The sequence below is a fragment of the Mobula hypostoma genome, chromosome 1 (genome assembly GCF_963921235.1).
Source record: "Mobula hypostoma chromosome 1, sMobHyp1.1, whole genome shotgun sequence".
Lineage (NCBI taxonomy): Eukaryota > Metazoa > Chordata > Chondrichthyes > Myliobatiformes > Myliobatidae > Mobula > Mobula hypostoma.
In genome coordinates this window covers 191,276,081-191,296,275 of record NC_086097.1, presented here as the reverse complement: position 1 = coordinate 191,296,275, position 20,195 = coordinate 191,276,081, and the positions used below count along the sequence as shown (strand labels likewise).

General features: G+C 40.0%; 1 long non-coding RNA gene across 3 annotated transcripts in view; it reads left to right on the top strand.

Annotated features, from left to right (window-relative positions):
* Positions 1–980: 980 nt before the first annotated feature.
* Positions 981–20,195, top strand: part of LOC134353680 (uncharacterized) — a 205,912-nt gene continuing 186,697 nt past the window's right edge. For all 3 annotated transcript variants that reach the window (XR_010019653.1, XR_010019654.1, XR_010019655.1), the window contains exons 1-2: positions 981–1,066; positions 1,165–1,232. This is a non-coding gene — a long non-coding RNA (uncharacterized LOC134353680). The remainder of the gene's footprint in view (positions 1,067–1,164; positions 1,233–20,195) is intronic.

The following is a 20,195-nucleotide window of genomic DNA, read 5'->3' as shown; positions in this document are numbered from 1 at the left end:
TCTCTAGCATGTTGTATGCATTGCTGTAGATTCCCAGCATCTGGAGTATCTCCAGTGTCTATGTTCCTTGAAGAAATGTAACATTCACATTGACTCCTGAGAGCCTGTCACCCATTACAATTCAAACTGGCAGAGGATCAGGATGGGATTGGAACCACAAGGAGACACCACAAGAATGCACTAAAGCCCCTCCATAAGTGGAGGGAGAGGATCAACTCAGCATTTACACACCCACCATCGTATCAGCCATCTTGTGCTCCATCTAGTGTGCAATTCCCACACTGGTCTCATCACACCACCCACAAAACCAGACGGGAAGAAAGTCTTTCTCAATCCTGAAGGAATGCCCAAGAAGGTAAGAGTTGAGGCAATAACATTAACTTTTTAAATCTGCTTTTGTATTAGGACATAGAACAATACCGCATAGGAGTAGGCCTTTCAGCCTATGATGTCTATGCCAAGCGTGATTCAAATGAAACCAATCCCTTCTGCCTCTACATAACTTGTATCCCTCCATTCCCTGCACATTCATGTGCCTATCTAAAAGCCTCCTAAAAGTCACTTCCACATCTGCTACCACAACCACAGTGCACTCCTGGCACTTAATACCCTCTGGATAAAAATCTTGCCCTGCACACCTCCTCTAACTATACCTGTCTCACCTCCATGCCTTCCTTCTTGGTGAATACCAGTGCAAAGTACTTTGCTGATATCCTCTGACTCCAAATATTTCTTACTTTGTTCTTTAGCAATCGTACCTTCTCTCTAATCATCCTTTTCATTTAATGTATGAAAAGATGCCTCATGATTCTCTTTAATCCTACTTGCCAAGGACCTCATATATACTTGTAACCGGGTGACCATTGGATCTTATTCAGTATTGTCAAAGGTGTACTTAGACATCCATCCGGGTAATATTAGAATAGTTGTCTGTGCCTTTAAGGGAGACGGTGATGTCATTAGACACGCGCGAGATAGCGGGGAGACCATTTTGCTTTCTGCTGAAGATGTGGTAAGGTGTTGAAATTTGGCCTCTCCCAGAGTGTGCTGGGCATGGTGAGGAAAGGTGAGCATTAATTGACGATATCCATGTGAATTTGTTTATGCTTGTTGGTGGATCGAGAATATCGGTAATTTGACACATTTTACATGTGGATGCTTTAGATCTTCTCGAGTAAGTGACTCAACACTGGATTGCGTGGCTTGGGCAAAGTTCCTCACCAGCAAAGTAGGTCAGTCTTCCTGTAATTTAACTACCAGGCAATACCTTGTAAAAGTTGTGCTAAAGTGTACATTTTGTCTAACTTTATGGTATCGGGACTGATTGTGCATGTAACTGCGTAACGTGAATGTTTAGTCTCTGTTCGGAAGTTCAGCACGTGTGTACGTCTTAGGTGAGATGTATTCGCTTACATTTTTCACTGTTATGTATAAGATGCAGGGTGGGTGGGATTCTAATGTTGTGTGTATTGGGTTCCTTCAGGATTGCCATTACCGTATTTGTACCATATTAGTTCCGGTGTTTTTTATACTGCATACGCAATTCTCTCCATACAGAAGGGTGTGAATCAGAAGTTAAACTGAGATTGTAACAGCAAGAACTGGTTGCAAATTCGTTCGTTTTGTTTCGCTCTCTACTGGCACTTAAACATCGAAAACTGATAAAGGAATTAAAACCTGAAAAAGTAATTGTTGTCCTGAGCGTGTACTTTTTCCCCGGGCTACAAGATACTCTTTGGCCCTCCTAATTCTTTCTGACTTTCTGGGTGATATCCAATTTCAGCTTTTTAAACTTTACACATCTTCCTTTCTCTTTTTGACTAAAATTTACCACCTCTCTCTCGTCATCCAAGGTTCCTCTACTTTACCATCTTTGTTCTTATACCTCACAGGAATATGTCTGTCCTAAACATTGGTTAGATGGTGTTTAAATTACTCCCATATATTAAGCAGACACTTAACCAATAACAATTGCACACGATTCACTCTCCCACGCTCCTGTCTAAAAATGCTGCAATTAGCTTATCGGTCTGGACAAAAATTCTCCCAACTTCTGGTAACCACCCTTCTAATTCCTTTATTCCACCAGTCCCATCCCTCTTCTTCCCTCCACCACCCATACATCTCTCCCTTTAGTTTCCTCCCTCGTATCATTCCCTTTATTCCATGGTCCACTGTCCTCTCTGATTAGCTTCCTTCTTCAACCCTGTATTACATCCAACTATCAGCTTCTTACAGCTTTCCCACTTTCTCCCTCCTTGTTTATCATCCCCTGCTAGCTCTTGCTGCACGCCTTCCCCTAATATTTTTTTTACTGGCTATCACTCCGCTTTCTTTCCAGTCCTAATGAAAGGTCTCAACCTAAACTGTCAACTGTCCAATTCCCTCTATAGTCTCCGTCTGACCTATTGAGTACCTCCAATGTTTCATGTATGGCTGTGACTGGTCCTGCCCAATTTAATACTTTCTCCTTAGATCCAGACTTGTCCTTATCCATTCACAAACAAAAGAAAATCTGCAGATGCTGGAAATCCAAGCAACATACAAAAAATGCCGGAGGAACACAGCAGGCCAGGCAGCATCTATGGAAAAGAGTACAGTTGATATTTTGGGCCGAGACCCTTCACCAGTCCTAATGAAGGGTTTCAGCCCGAAACATCGACTGTACTCCTTTTCATAGATGCTGCCTGGCCTGCTGAGTTCTTCCAGCATTTTGTGTGTGTTGCTTGTCCTTATCCATAACTTGCTTAAATCTTAAGGACTGATGATCACCATCTGCAGCATGTTCTCCCATTGAAAACTCAGTCAGAATCAGAATCAGGTTTATTATCACTGGCATGTGATGTGAAATTTGTTCACTGAGCAGCAGCAGTTCAATGTAATACATAATTTAGTTGAGAAAGAAAATGATAATAAATAAAATAAAACATAATAAATAAACAAGTAAATCAATTATGTATATTGAATAGATTTTTTTTAAATGTGCAAAAACAGAAATACTGTATATTTTTTTTAAAAAGTGAGGTAGTGTCCAAAGCTTCAATGTCCATTTAGGAATCGGATGGCAGAGGGGAAGAATCTATTCCTGAATCGCTGAGTGTGTGCCTTCAGGCTTCTGTATCTCGTACCTGATGGTAACAGTGAGGAAAGGGCATGCCCTGTGTGCTGGGGGTCCTTGATAAGGGACGCTGCCTTTCTGAGACACCGCTCCCTAAAGATGTCCTGGGTACTTTATAGGCTAGTGCCCAAGATGGAGCTGACTAGATTTACGACTTTCTGCAGCTTCTTTCGGTCCTGTGCAGTAGCCCCTCCATACCAGACAGTGATGCTGCCTATCAGAATGCCAGAATGCTCTCCACGGTACAACTATAGAAGTTTTTGAGTATTTGTTGACATGCCAGCTAGGTTCATGTCTCTTCTCTAGTTGGACCATTTCAAGAAACCCTCTTGGCTGCATCTCACAAATTCTGCCACATCAAAGCCTCTTGTTCTTGTGAAATTAACACTTCAGTAAACTAGTATCACCATGTTCCTTAACATATACTTGCTAGTCCTTCCCTTCAGATGTCATAATCTCAACCTTTCCATCAAATCCTGCACCTTCTGACCAGTAGCTCTGGTTCTGACCACACTGTCACTCTAAATGTTTCTGAGTCACACTGGTGATCCACAATGCAAGGGTTGCACCCAGCTTAGTTGCAACCTATACCTCCTGTACAAATCCCACCTACACAGAAAGAGAGCCCAATGATCCATATATCTCAGAATCTAAACCAGATTTATTATCTCCAGTTTACACGACAAGAAATACACAGCAGCAGTACAGTACAAAGATATTAAATTATTACAATTTACAAAATCATTGCAGGATAAAGAACAATGAGTAACTAATTTTCTTGCTGTTGCCATCAGGTAGGAGGTACAGAAGCATAAAGGCACACTCTCAGCGATTCAGGAACAGCTTCTTCCCATCTGCCATCTGATTCCTAAATGGACATTGAACCTTTAGACACTTCTTTAATATATATTATTTCTGCTTTTGCACAATTTTTAATCCATTTATATATATATATATATATATACATACTCTAATTAATTTAGTTATTATTATTATTATTTTCTTTTTCTTCTATATAATGTATTGCATTGAACTGCTGCTGCTAAGTTAACAAATTTCACATCACATGCCAGTGATAATAAACCTGATTCTGATGATCATGAGTTCATGACCATTTAGAAATGATGGAGGGTAAGAAAATAGAAACATAGAAACATAGAAAATAGGTGCAGGAGTAGGCCATTCGGCCCTTCGAGCCTGCACCGCCATTTATTATGATCATGGCTGATCATCCAACTCAGAACCCAGCCTTCCCTCCATACCCCCTGAGCCCTGTAGCCACAAGGGCCATATCTAACTTCCTTTTAAACATAGCTAATGAACTGGCCTCAACAGTTTGCTGTGGCAGAGAATTCCACAGATTCACCACTCTCTGTGTGAAGAAGTTTTTCCTAATCTCGGTCCTAAAAGGCTTCCCCTCTATCCTCAAACTGTGACCCCTCGTTCTGGACCTCCCCAACATCGGGAACAATCTTCCCGCATCCAGCCTGTCCAATCCCTTTAGGATCTTATACGTTTCAATCAGATCCCCCCTCAATCTTCTAAATTCCAACGAGTACAAGCCCAGTTCATCCAGTCTTTCTTCATATGAAAGACCTGCCATCCCAGGAATCAATCTGGTGAACCTTCTTTGTACTCCCTCTATGGCAAAGATGTCTTTCCTCAGATTAGGGGACCAAAACTGCACACAATACTCCAGGTGTGGTCTCACCAAGGCCTTGTACAACTGCAGTAGTACCTCCCTGCTCCTGTACTCGAATCCTCTCGCTGTTGCTGAATGACTGAGTGTGGGTCTTGCAGCTTCTGTACTGCTCTTCAATATTAGTAACAAGAAGAGGGTATGTCCTGGATGGTGAGGGTCCTTAGTGATGGCTGCTACCTTCCTGAGGCACCAACTCTTGAAGGTGCCCATGATGGAGCTGGCTAGCTGGCTGAGTCTACAAGCCTTTGCATCCTCCTCAGATCCTGTGCATTGGAATCACCAAACTAGGCTACGATCCAGCTGGTCATTACGTACCTCACCGGATGTCTACAAGATTTGAGTGTGAGGTTGTGGTTTCAATATAATTGAACCAGCTGAACTACCTCACACCTGTACCCCTTCTTGCCACCATCTGAGAATGTACCAACAGCGGTGTCATTGGTGAATTTATGTTGTGTACAGGATTCCAAGCTGCATATAGATGGCTTCCATATGCTTGAATCAGCTTCTCACACACAGCTATTTTTGTTTTACAATATCCTTGAATGTATTAGCACCCCATATGGTCTTAGAATGAAATACCAGTTTTGGCAAGATGCTGCCTAGGGAAATGATTGTACTGTGGCAAAACAATTACAAGTAGTACTTAATAAAACCATATACTGTAATTATAGTACATACAGCATATGAGCAACAAAGGAATGGTGAATTAGGTGTAATTCTGAATTAGAATGACACTGAAACATTATAACATGCAAAGACAGAACAGCTTCAGGTAGCAGAAGGCCTTCATTACATCTAGGCCATTTATGCAACCTTCTCTCATTGAAACACTGACCCATCTACGTAAGCACTCTTTCCTCATATGTATTTCAGTTATGAAGGCATGGTTAGCCCTTTAAATTATTTAGTAATCTCAATATTTCTCTTGCAGATGTGAATCAACCTACACTTTTCAAACTGTTTTTCTTATTATTACATAACACAGTTGTAGAATTATTCTGCTGAAAATATTGCAGATGTATCTCAAATGCTTTGTAATTTCAATTCCTTACAAATTCAATGTTTCAAACAAAATAAAATGTTTACTTAAACACAAGAATTCTTTTTGCCAGCATTTTATTTTTCCTCGGCATCACTCTTTTCAGAACTTAGCAGTACATGAAATTTTCAATAAATGTCATCTTGCTTCACAGCAAAGCAGTTATTGAACATTCATGATGAAAGTATTCATGCAGTATTATCTATTTTCTTTCCCAAATATATACATTTTGCAGCCCACAGTTGGATTATTTGAAAATAATCTATCCATTATTTAACAAGAATGGTTTCTTTTTTCTTCTTTGTGAATATTAAAACAAGAAGAAAGCATTGAAACTGTAAGAATCCAAGTGCTATTAAATTTGACTGCAAGAACCCATTACAATCACAGCCCAAGTTTTTATTTCCTCCAGCATCATTTAATTTCCTGATAACTTTCAGCAGACAATGGCAATAAAAAAGAAGGAATGACTAAACAATGCTCTGCATAAATTGAAGTCCTTTTAATTGCTGAGATAGCATTATTTAACATCTGGAAATATCTTTGGAAGATGCATTTAATTTACAGCATGAAACAGCAGATACCAGAGATTGTACATGCAGTTAGCCAGCAAAGGAAATGAAATAGAGGACTTCTCTGTGATTTGTTCTTATTTTCCTTTATTGAAGAGAAATGAATAACTTAGCATGTATTTATTAATAGTTTTTATTTAACCAGAATTTTCTTTTATAATCCTCTTTCCTCAACATTGTCATTGCTTGGAAATGACAGAGAATTTTGTTAAGGTGTTCTGACTTTGTGTATGCTGAATTAAGATAAATTTATCATTGGAATGTATGAAAATTGCTAGCTGCATTGAATAGAAGTTTATTAACCCTACCTTTTCATATTGAAGTATATTTGGGTCATTTTAATCTGACATAACTGGAAAATAAGAAAAAATGGGTGTGAATACTTCAAATAAAAAGTGGCAATTGATGCAACTGTGAAAGATTTATACCAGAAGAGTTGGGATAAATTTACCTCCATTCTTTGAGGAATGAAGATAACTTGGAAGGTTGTAGAATTGAAGAAAATTACAAAACTACAGAGGGGACAAGATGACAGAAGCATATGTGAAATAATAACTTCGAGGTGCTTGAGTCCCCAATGTCCTCAATTCAAATGAAACAGTGAATTTCATCCTTTTTATTGACCCTTTAGGTACAACGTAATGAAGTAAAGAATTTATTAAAAATCACCTCATCCACTGGAAAGTACAGCAAGGAGCCATGACCCAAAATAATGTAATTCTGCTCTGAAGCAATATGTCAATTTTCAAAAGTATTTTTCAACCAATTTGTTACTTATTTGCAGACCTGCAGTTTAGTTGGATGCCTCTCTGTTTTACACAGTGATTTAGTTTACTCTGATTTAAATCACTGAAATAGAATGGATCTTCCATTATCTGTGATAACAGAATGAACCCCTTGTGGTTAACAAAAATTGCTCAGTAATCAAGATTCCCCAATTTTTTCCTTTTTTACACATGATACAGCAATCAGTGGGGATCAGAATGAAGACAAGCATAGTACAAATATTACAAAGGGAGTAATTCTGCAATCTCACACTCTCAGTTGGAAATTATGCTTGCAGGGAGCTAGAGAAGGTATAGAGTTCTTTTTCATTTTATTCAATGATAAATGAAATCAGGTGGTATATTAAATGGGTTGTCAATTTTTTTAAGTTTGTTTTGCACTAATATTAAAAAAAAATTTGCTCAAGTTTGAATTTATAATCATTCAACCATACATAGGTATAGAGCTAAATGAAACAACGTTCCTCGGGAATCAAGAAGCAAAACACAGAACCAGCAACACTGGACAGCAAATTCTTTTGGAAATGTTGCTTCCTCAAAAATTTCCTGTGGTTATGATAGACTGCTTCAAGCTAAACACAAATATAATTTAAGACTACTGTATCACATAGGAATTTGGGCAAACAGGAAATTAACTTTTATTGAATATAATGCATTTAATTGTATAATGCTGCTGACACGTTTAGTTCAGTTGAACTACTGCAAAATGTTTTGTTATTCAAAAGTTACTGCACAGCTGATTGGTGTTGAAGAGCGGACATGGCTGTTGTAGTACAGCACAGCTTTCAGGCCTAACACTGAAGAATCAATAAAAAGACACCATTGTTGTGGGCCATGCTGACAAGCCAAAACAATCAACAGCCTATTAATGTCAGTGCAGAAACACAGATAATCAACTTGACCCAAAAATTGCGTCAGATCTTCTTTGCGGTTGCAAAAGAGAAATATTTGTGTCTGGTGACAGCAGATTCTATCTTTGAAGTCTTGAACCCAGTAATTCTGTGTTTGCCTTTGACAAACCCATCTCTGATCAGGTCAGTTTACTCAGACTGAGTTATCAGATGAGGTTCACTTGACATAATGTGTTCAAAATCTGTATCAGTAACAGTGTCACTTACCATTCCTGGGTCGTTCTTCATGGTATCTTTATCTTCCTCCTCTAGACTCCATGTCTCTGGTGGCTTTGGTACTGGAAGATTATCATCATGCAGCACAGGTTTTGGGCTGAAGGGAAACTGGGGCATTTAATGGATTTCTTGTTTTTAGTAGAGAAACCAAACACATTGATCAGAGAAGTAGCAGTCTGTCACATGATCCTTCTGCTCCCAGCATATCATCAGGACAGCGAGCAGCTTGTGCCTGAGTCAAGCCCTAAGATTGACAATGTATGATGTGCAACAAAACAAAGTATTGCGGCAGTTGCAACATTGCTAAGACATTTTGCTATCATGAATACTCATGAAAATATTTATTTTTATTACAATGAATACACATAATATGCTATGTGCGTAGAGCATGCATATCAACATGGTTGCAAACCAATAAACCTGTAAATGCGACGTGTGTGCATGATGCTTTTATAGCCTTTCTGAAAACCTGTTCTCTCATGCATCATCCGCCCTGCCTAAGTATGCCCAGGCATATCTGGACAAGATGGATAACTTCTCAGATTATATTGTGGGCAACATTTTAACTGATTTGAGTTATGAATTGAAATAACAAATATAGATGATTGGGGAAAAAATGGTATGTGATTGGAAAATGTTATGGTGATTTTCATGAACAGCAGCCCAAAATTCATAAGACACACCCAAAAATATTCAGGAAGCAAAGTCTTTATTGTCCAGTGTAACAAATACAGCACAAAAAATAATATTTACGCAAAGTTAACAAATATAAAGTATTCTGTGGAGTATAAGTTTCATAAAGTGCATATATGCCATATTCTGGTATCCAAGAGGGTTACTTTTGCAGTTACTGAAATTATGGCACTGAATGAACTAGTCATAACATTTCAACTTCAGTTTCTTTAAAACAAGATCTTTGCTGTGTTTTAGCTTCTTTAATTAACTTGACTGCTTTCAATAATGACAGGGACTTTAGGAGAAAGCCGGGTTTGATTATACAGATCATACACTTCAGCTTTGCCTTCTATGTTCATGTGCTAATATCGATATTGTTTAAGATAAGGAAGTTGATGGAGCCTCCTCCTCCTCCCTTTTGCTCTTTAATATATCACTTCCATTCATGATGTGGCAGGACTAACTGCAGAGCTGTGATCTGATTCATTGGTTATTGCATTACTTAGCTATTTCTATAAAGTGTAGTTTTCATCCTTCAGCTTGTACTTGGTTTTAAGTATGGAAGGGTCTGGAAGATCATACTCTGGTTCATTTATTTATCAGAGGTATATCCAAATGTACAGTGAAATGCATTATTTGTGTTAACAAGCAATTGCATCTCTGATTGCAGACATCAGGTCTCCAATCTCTAGTCCTTGGTCTGGATTTGCAAATTCACAGATTATCAAGCTTCTGACATCCGGACATGCTGTGGACTCACCAACTTTTGTCTTTGACTTTTGAGATTTTATTTTCTGTATCGAGCTCAGGACTCACTGATCACGATACTCTGAACTTTGGACTTCAATATCAAGACTTGCATGAATTTTCAGTCCTGGGATTCATTGACTTGTGGGTTCTTGGCTCCTGTGCCTCCAGCCTGCATGATCTTCCAATGCCAGGAATTGTTGACCTGGGATTCACTAGCCTTTGTCTTTGGGGTCAGCTGACCATGTTCCTTGAATGTGGAAATTGCTGGTCTTCGATCTGACTCCAGGAGATCTCTGACCTTAGTCCACAGAGCTTCCCAACCACTGGCTTCTGACCTTGACTTTTCATTTACTGCCTCTGACTTCTAACTTAACCCCCCAACCCTGTTCCTAAAGCCTAACCTGACCCGTAACTTCCCACGCTGTCCCCAAAATCATCCCTATGAACCTAAGAAACAACCAAGTCTGAGCCACAGTCTTGACAGATATTGCAACCTGGTTCCACCTTGAACCAGCAGTTTGGTTGAAAAGTAGGAATTTGTAAGTGTAGTTTTATTATGGTATTGTTTGATGGGTCTTTAGGGCGGTTCTCCCATCTTTACATATTTCCAAATAATGGTAGGAAATGTTTTGCAGGGCTGACAAAGTCAGCAGTAACTCCAGTTCAACAGGATTTTCACATACAGTACAGCTCAAGGACTCAGGAATCCTGATGGGTAGAAAGATATGAAAATGGTCAGAACCATGAAGTAACTGTACTGCTTGTGGCATAAAGAAGATCTTCCTCAACGTCTGTTAAGGTATCCATTATTAAATAGTAGCAGGATAGTTTGGAAATTAGACCTGACAAGCTGAATGAATATGGCTTTATGAAATGGAAATCAAGTTTGATAAATTTATTAGTATTGAATAAATGTGGTTCCATAAAGGGGAACTAGTAGATAAAATATATATATAGAATTTCAGAAGTCATTCAATATGATCCACATGAAAGATTACTGCGTGATGTAAAACATGGCGTTATGTATGACGTGACCAGCATGGGTAGAAAGTTGGCTAACCAACAGAAAACAGAGCCATAGGATTAATGGATCATTTTCAGGTTGTCAAGTTGTAACTAGGAATCAGTAAGGGGACCTCTACAATTTACTATCCATATGAATGAATTAGAAGAAGGGATCAGGTGTGATATAATCAAATTTGTCACTGGTATGAAATAGCTGTGGAAGCAGGATGTGAGGAGCATGCAAAGAATTCGTAAAGGGCTGTATATGGTTAACTAGTGGGTAGGTGGAGAATGATATGGGGAGATGATCCACTTTGGTGGAATGAATAGAAAAACGCAAACACGAGGAAATCTGCAGGTGCCTGAAATTCAAGCAACACACACAAAATGCTGTTGGAACATAGCAGGCCAGGCAGCATCCATAGGAAGAAGCACAGTCGATGTTTCAGGCCGAGACCCTTGACGAATTGTTTCGGCCTGAAAAGTCAACTGTGCTTCTTCCTATGGATGCTGCCTGGCCTGCTGCATTCCACCAGCATTTTGTGTGTGCTGCTTGAACAGGAAAACAGAGTTTTGTTTAAATGGCGAGATACTAAACAGTATTGCGGGACAAAGAGATCTGTGTATTCCCATTCATGAAACACAGGAAGTTAATATGAAGGTGTTCAAGAAGATAGTTTTAAAAAGGGGACGAAATATAAAGGAAGTCATCTTGCTACAGTTTGATGGGGCATTGTTAAAACCACGGTGTATAGTTTTGGTCTCCATATTTAAGGTGAAATGACAATTTGGTTGTTGATCGCATCTGACAGTAACAGATTGATGGAGTTCAGATGATGAGAACTGCATGAAGAAACCTATGTGGGAGAGATTTCAACATGGAAAAGCCATTGCACTGGGGCAGACCCATTCTTTCAGCCTAAAAATTCTAGGTCCAGTGGTATGAGTTGTCATCACAACTGGAGTCTTCCTTGGTTGCAGTGGACCTCCTTGACGTCTTTTGTGTCTTGTCATGCCTTTCGCTCTCCATGAAGCAGCCTGCAGCCTGAAATGGATCTGGAAATGAGTGATGAGGCTTTCGGGTCAGTGGGCATCTCCTGGGTAGACAGCACATCTTTCAAGCACTCTGAGAGGCCGTGATGGTAATGAGGTGCACTCCTCTGTGAAGGTCCTGAATTCAGCACGAAGCATGAGACTTGATGCAGGCAACATATCTGATCCATTTCCTGGATGGTCAAAAACCCGCACATCTTAGCAGTGAAATCCTCATACCTGTCTCAAATGGGGGTCCTATTGTTCCAGTTAGCCGTGGTCCAGGTCAGAGCTCACTCAGTCAACAGAGTGATGACGAAAGCAATCTTGACTTGGTTTGTAAAATACAGGGATGGCTGGAAATTTAAGTGCAAGATACACTGGAACAGGAAGTTGCAGCATCGACTTGGGGATTGTACAGACACTGGGCTCTGAAGGAGGAGGATGACTGGCACAGGGTTGCTGTATTGAGATGAGGAATTTGTGGAGAGTGTCGAACAGATGGTCAATAATTTCTGCCCTGCTTTAGGCAAGCAAACTCTGCTTGGTCAATTGCTGATTCACCATCCTGTCAGGAAAGGTAGACCGAAAGGCAGAGTGGAGGAGGAGATTAAGTGATGAGTGATAACTTTAATAATAAATTATAAAAATAATAAACCACAAGCAGCCATGAATCAAGAGAAAACAGGCACCATAGACAACAAGGTGACTGCAGGCGGGGAGCAACTGATTGAGGCTGGCTGGTCTGATGGGTGAACAAGGGTCTTGGCTGAGAGCTGGGTTTAAATAGGCTGCAGGTGATGAGTTGGAAATGAATGGCAGATGGCTTCTATTAGCTGTGTGGAGACTGGGAGGTGCTTATCTATGCTGGCCTGACATTACTGATCATAAATCAACCAAGACATTATTCCATATGACCTTTGTCATTTCACTTTAATTATTCACTAGGAATATGTCTATTCATTAAATAATCTTGATTTTGGAAATAGAGATAAATTTATTCAAATATTTTTTGTAAACTAGAATTATTTAGAACTGGGAAAATGAAAGCTGAGAATTGTAAAGAGGTTGATGAGTAGCCAGAACAATGGTAAGTAAAGTTTGTACTCAAATCCACTTATTAAAAGAGCCAGCCACTTGCCTTACATAAAAGCAGAATGCTAGAAAAACAAGTCTGGTAGCATCTGTGGAAAGAAAAGTGAAGTGAATCTTTCAGGTTGAAGATCCTTCTTCAAAACTGTCAAAGAGAGAAAACCAATAATGTGACAAATGCAGTTATGTATTGGTCTGATATGGAAATACCGTGAATATACTGAGGAATTATACCAAACAAAACTGTCAATATATTAGGTTGTAAATTGATTTTTAAAGCTTTAGAAATTGTAGAAAAAATAGATTTCCAAAATTGTTTCTATACAGAACACGACCAAAACATATGCGTCAATGTAGCTGTCTCAGTTTTGCATCTATCACACTGACTATTTACATTAGGAAATATTTTAGACAATCTCTCCTTTGTCAAATAATAACAATGTACAATTTTAAATTGAATTAGAGAATGACTGGCACAAATCGAAGAAGAGTGAACCAGCTTCAAAATTTGCAACCAATCCTCTGTTATCAAGGTTATGTTAAGCTTTCTTTCAAGGAGAGAAAACAAATTAACTTTTGCTGCAGAGTTAGATAAAAAGGAACAGATGGGACAAAAGGAATGTAACATTTAAAAACATGTTATTTTTGTTTTGTTTTTTGAATGAGTGTAAATAACTTAACATTTTTCCTAACCCAACATGTTCTCATCCACTCATTTCGCTAGTCCTTAGCTCCTCAGAGGATTTTAATATTCTTATCCTTACCTGTTTTGTAATTCAAGTTATGCTTCTTTTCCTTTTACAGTCAAAATCTGTTTAGGCATGTATATAAGATTGTACATAAGTTTAATTTAATTACAATGGGGATTGGGATCAGAATCAGGAAAAGATTTGCATGTGATAAGGCGACTTACACTTCCATGTCATTTAATAGGTCATCACAATCTCAAGAAAGTGTTTTCACTCTGTCTTCTGCTTGGTTATTACCATACAGAAAGTGCCTCAATGGGACAATGGGCTCAGGAATTATGGTCTTATTGACATTCTGCAGAAATGTCATTCAAATAAGGTCTTTGATATTAGCATTTGTTAGACGTGATTGAACGGGGTTGATTTTTGTTGGACATGAATATTAGGAAATCTTGTTAATGATTTGCAATGGACAAGGCAGGTCTGCCCATTTGAACAAATGAATACAGGGCCTATTAATAAAAAATCTTAAAATGTTACAGTTCATAGTTGAAGTAATCAAACTCTTCCTGTGGGAAATCTAGCAATGGAATGGATGCTCTTATGAAATGAGCACAAAAAGGCTGTATGAGGAAATAACCAGATAGAAGACAGCAATCATATCCATGCCATTGCCATTTTCCCTCACATGTAAAATTAGGGTCAGAAAAAGTCAAAAATTGCCATATATAATACTTCACCTGTCATCAATCCATGCTGTTGTGAGCCACTAAGAAGAACTTCACCTTTCAGTTATTGTAAAAGTATGCTTAGAACTTAACACAGGTAACAACAACAAATTGTAACATCCAACCTTCATATGTACATATACTTCTGTTCACACTATTAATATATTCAAACCTACTTTTCAATGCACTTGCATGGTAATATAATGATAGCTGCCTGGGATGAGAGCTTAGCACATGACTAACTTAATGGAACTGCATGCACTCATGAGGTATGTAACTCTACGATTTACATTCCCATGAGAGAGCTAAGCTCATGCAGTTCAAGGCTCAATGAACCATATCTAAATGATCAGTCCTCCAGCAGTTGCAGCTTTCTTTGTGCTCTTGTTCTGCTGTAACCCATCCACTTCAAAGTTTAACATGTTGTGCATTCATGATATGCTCTTCTGCACACCACTATTATAATATGTGGTTATTTGAGATATGATCGCCTTCCTATTAGCTTAGACTATAAGACCATAAGACATAGGAGTGGACTTAAGCCACTCAGCACATCAAGTTTGCTCCACCATTCCATCATGGCTGATTCCAGATCCCATTCAACCCCAAACATTCGCTTTCACACCATATCTTTTGATACCCTGACCAATCAGGAGACTGTTAATTTCTGCTTTAAATATATCCACAGACTTGGCCTCCACTGCAGTCTGTGGCAGAGCATTTCACAGATTCACTACTCTCAGGCTAAAAATAAAATCCTCCTTACCTCTCTTCTGAAAGGTCGCCCCTCAGTTCTGAGGCTGTGCCCTCTAGTTCTGGATACCCCCACCACAGGAAACATCATCTCCATATTCACCCTCTCTAGTCCTTTCAACATTTGGTAGTTTTCAATGAGATACCCCTGCATTCTTCTAAATTCCAAAGAGTATAAGCTTAAAGCTGATAAGTGCTCCACATATGTTAATCCCTTCATTCCTGGAATCATCCTCGTGAACCTCTTCTGGACTCTCTCCAATGACACCCCATCCCTTCTGAGATATGGGGCCCAAAACAGTTGACAATACTCCAAGTGCAGCCTGGCTAGTGTCTTATAAAGCCTCTGCATTACCTCCTTGCTTTTATATTCTGTTCCCCTTGAAATAAATAGCGACTTTGCATTTGCCTTCTTTACCATAGACTCAACCTGTGAATTAACCCTCTGGGAGTCTTGCATGAGGACTCCCAAGTCCCTTTGCACCTCTGATGTTTGAATTTTCTCCCCATTTAGATAATGATCTGCACTATTGTTCCTTTTATTAAAATGCATTATCATGCATTTCCTAACACTGAATTCCATCTGCCACTTTTTTGCCCATTCTTCCAATTTGTCTATGTCCCACTGCAATCACATTGTTTCCTCAACTCCACCTACTCCTCCACCTATCTTCATATCATTCACAAATTTTGCCACAATACCATCAATTCCATTATCTAAATCATTGACAAAAAATGTGAAAAGCAGTGGTCCCAATACTGACCCCTGAGGACACCACTAGTCATTGGCAGCCAACCAGAAAAGGCCCCCTTTATTCCCACTCACTGCCTCCTGCCTGTCAGCCATTCCGCTATCCATGCCAGTATCCTTCCTGTAATGTCACAGGATTTTATCTTGTTAAGCAGCCTCATGCGTGGCACTTTATCAAATGCCTTCTGAAAATCCAAGTAAGTGATATCCACGGCCTCTCCTTTGTCCACCCTGCTTGTTACTTCCTCAAAGAACTCCAACAGATTTGTCAGGCAAGATTTTGCTTTACAGAAACCATGTTGGCTTCGACTTATTTTATCATTAACCTCCAAGTATCCTAAAACCTCATCTTTAATAATAGACTCCAACACTTTCCCAACCACTGAGGTTAGGCTAACTGGCCTTTAATTTCCTTTCTTTTGCTTTCATTCCTTCTGAAAGAGTGGAGTGACATCTGAATTTTTTCAGTCTTCTGGGACTATGCTAGAATCAAGTAATTCTTAAAAGATCATGCCCAGTGCATCTGTTATCTCTTCAACAACCAGTCTGGCTGTCCTCCTCTGACCTCTTTCATTAACAAGGCATTTTCTCCCACAGAACTGCTGCTCACTGGATGTGTTTTGTTCTGTCTTTTTGCACCAGTATCTGTAAACTCTAGAGATTGTTGTATCCTAGGAGATCAGCAGTTTCTGAGAGACCCCTTCTGACACCAACAATCATTCCATGATCAAAGTCACTTAGATCACATTCTGATGTTCGGTCTGAACATCAACTGAACCTGTTGATCATGTCTACATGCTTTTATACAATGAGTTACTGCCATGTGATTGGCTGATTGGATATTTACATTAATGAGCATTTGTACAGGTATATCTCAGAGTGGACACTGAGTGTGTATATATAGTTAATAAGGTATAACAAAGACAAACTACCATTTACCTGAGTAATAAATTATATATTTAAAAGAAATACAGAATAATTGGAATATTATCAATCCTACTGCAGAACTATAAAACTGTATATTGGTTCATAATCGTTACTGACAGAGGAATTCATCCACTGAATGTTGCTGTGTTCTTCAGACTTTTGATAAAGAACAAAATCAGTGCAGACACCTAGTGCAGATAATGGAATGCCTTTATGTAATGCTTTTGATTATTGCAACTTTCAAATCTTCATTTTCATTGAAAAATTTAATATGATTGTCCATACCTTCAGTTTCTTCATAGGTTTTAACTTGATGAAGTAGTGAAATTGTTTCATTTTCACTCACAACCTCTCTAAGACTGAATGCTTAAAACTGCAGTGAGCAAAACAGTTCTGAATTACCTTACTGCTTATTTCTTGTCAACTATCAGTGACAAAAATCACTGCCTTTTGAACACAAACCCATGCAACTATTATGGTCTGGATCGGGGTCCCTTTAAATTTACCTTGTTTATGTTACGATCCGGACCGTTGATTCCCTGTTTTCCCATGTCCCTCGACTTTGGTGATTAGAGGTAATTAACGTTAGGCTGAACCAGTAGTTTATAGTCTTCGGCTTTCAGCCATTCGGGGCGGGAGCGTCTGCAAAGTCTGCAAAGTCACGGCATGCCAATGTCATCTGGCCAGAGCAAGCCTAGTCTCTGCCGAAGTGTGTGCTGGTAATTCGCCCTTCCTCACCGGAGAAATCCTGTCCAGTTACCTCGTCAAAGCGAGCCGGCAAAGTTTCCTCACCGAGGTGGGTCTGTCATTTAACCCGCCGGAGGGAATCAAGAACTGCTGTCTACTGTTCCCGGGTCGAGTCGAGAGCTTGCCACTACCCGGAGGCTCCAAGTCAAGTCCTGGCTCCGGCGGCATTCAAGCACCAAGCCAAGTCCTGGCCCTGGCGGCATTCAGGCACCAAGTCAAGTCCTGTCCCTCGTGGCATTCTAGCACCAAGTCAAGTCCTGGCCCTGGCGACATTCTAGCACCAAGCCAAGTCCTGGCCCTGGCAGCTTCCCAGTTCTGAGTCAAGTCCTGGCCCTGGCAGTCTGTGATTCCTGTCCTACCCCCTTGTCTGAATCCCTTCTCTACCCCTCTTGCCTCTAGCCCTCGTCTGCAGCCCCGCCTGCACGTCGGTCTAGTTCCATCGCCAGAGCTAGATAGGTACTGTCTGGTGTTCATTCATGTTGGTCTTGTCTTGTCTTGTCCTCGCCTCCGTGGGGTAAGTCAGGCCATCATGCTGTTGCTCTGCGGGGGGTGGGGGTCATGTTTTGTCTTGTCTGGTCCTCTCCTCCGTGGGGGTAAGTCAGGCCGTCTTGCCGTTGCCCCGCGGGGGGTCATGTTCTGTCTTGTCTTGTCCTCGCCTCCATGGGGTAAGTCAGGCCGTCTTGCCATTGCCCCGCGGAGGGTCATGAGTCCCGGCCCTATGTCCTGTACCCAAGGAGGGGTCCCGGCTCTCTGTTCTGTGTGTGAGTCCCGGCCCTATGTCCTGTACCCAAGGAGGGGTTCCAACTCTGTGTTCTGTGTGTGTGTCCATGGTTCCATTTACCTGCTCTCTCGAGACCGAGGCTCTGTGTTCCCATGTTCCTCCTCTCCCTAGCCCATGTCATGTCCATGCCTGGTTCTGGGGTCCGAGCCCGAGGCAAGACCCAGGTACTGGGTCCTTGCCCAGTCTTGGGCTCGGAGTCCATACCCTAGCCTCTTCATGTCTCCTCTAGTTCTGGGAGCTGATTCCGAGCCCTAGCCCAGACCCTTGGTCCCAGCCTAGTCGTAGTCCTCAGTCCTTGTCCAGTTTGCCACTCCTGCTCCTGCCTAGCTCTCCTGATATCGAACAATAAACTAAATTTGATTAACCTCACAAGATGTGTCTTGCATTTGGGTCCACCCTTGCTCCCTATGCCCCCGCCATTGTGACAGCAACTGATTTTATATAAAACTCCAAGCACACTTCAGTGCCTAACAGCCACACATGTGCATGCAACTGACTTTAGTTAGAGACTGTTCGGCAACAATCTCCTGCTCCAGTTATGCAGCGTAGTGCCCAAAATAAACAAAAGGAATCCCCGTTATTTTCTCGGTTAGAAAAATAACTTTAAGAGATGTTACAAATAAACGGCGGCCATCAACATCAATGAACCACTAATTTGCTGGGCTGATCAGTCAGCATCTTGGACTAAGACTGTGTTTCCTTATGTGACTAGGTTTTTTTCCCTTTCTCGTTACTTTGATAGGAAGTGTCTGTTTTTGCACCTTGACCCCAGAGGAATTCTGTCTCGTTCATTTGTATCCATGTATACTGAATATTTACTGTATGAATCTGTAAGTTTGTTATTGATCCTGACAGCAAGCATATTTACATGTTGCCTTTTGCTATAATTAATTATTGCTATATATGTGGCTAATAGATGAATGCCAATTTTTTGTGGTTAATGTGCAAACACAGGGTTTGAAACAATAAAAATTGAAGGTTTCATTAATATTTTTATCAAGCATGAAATATCCAATGATCAAGGAAAAATCTGACTGAAATTGCCGGTGCAAAAACAAAACAATCTTGATGTCAATTAAACCTGAATTTAAACTTGAAAATATCATTGGGTACAGAAGGGATAGATAGAAATTTTATCTGCTGGTTAAAGAGTTTTGCTCTGGAAGGGCATAAGCTACCTATCAGAGCTTAACTTTTCATGACTGATGCCAGAAATCCAGGTGCAAAGAGATCTAGAAATCTGGAACTTCTCCACAAATGAAAATTTGTACAGGGGAAATTAATCATTTTAAACCTAATATCAGTAATATTTGTTGAGTAAAGGAATATGGAGAGAAATGTATGGAATTAGGTCATAGATCCGAAATAACTTTATTGAGTAGTAGATAGTATCCTATGTCCTGTTGAACGTGTCACATTAATGCATTGATTATTATTAACTAATTAAGTAACAGCCTTTAACATTGTAAATGTTAATCAATGTATGTTTAGGATACAACTCCTGCATCTGTGACAGAGAGGGAGATAAGAAAGAAGGGGCAGTTGCTTTCTTGATGAAAGATGGGCAAAACAACAGTCCTTGGAGATGATATTCTTGGGGGATCAACCATTGAGGTCATATTCATAGAACTTAGAAAGAGGAAGAGGATAGTCACTCTGATGAGATTGTATTGCAACTCACTCTTATGTCTTCTTATCTCTTATCTTTTATCTTTATTGTCATTGCATAGTGCAATTTGTCATGCACCAATACAGCGTAAATGAGTTTGCAACTCTTCAACTCAATGCTATAAATCAACCAATAAAACAAATAAACAGTAAATAAAATCAAGTAACCAGCCAGTACAAGCAATGTCCAGCAGTACAAAAGCGTAACTCAGATGCATGACAGCCATAAATCCCCACCACCACCCAACAGA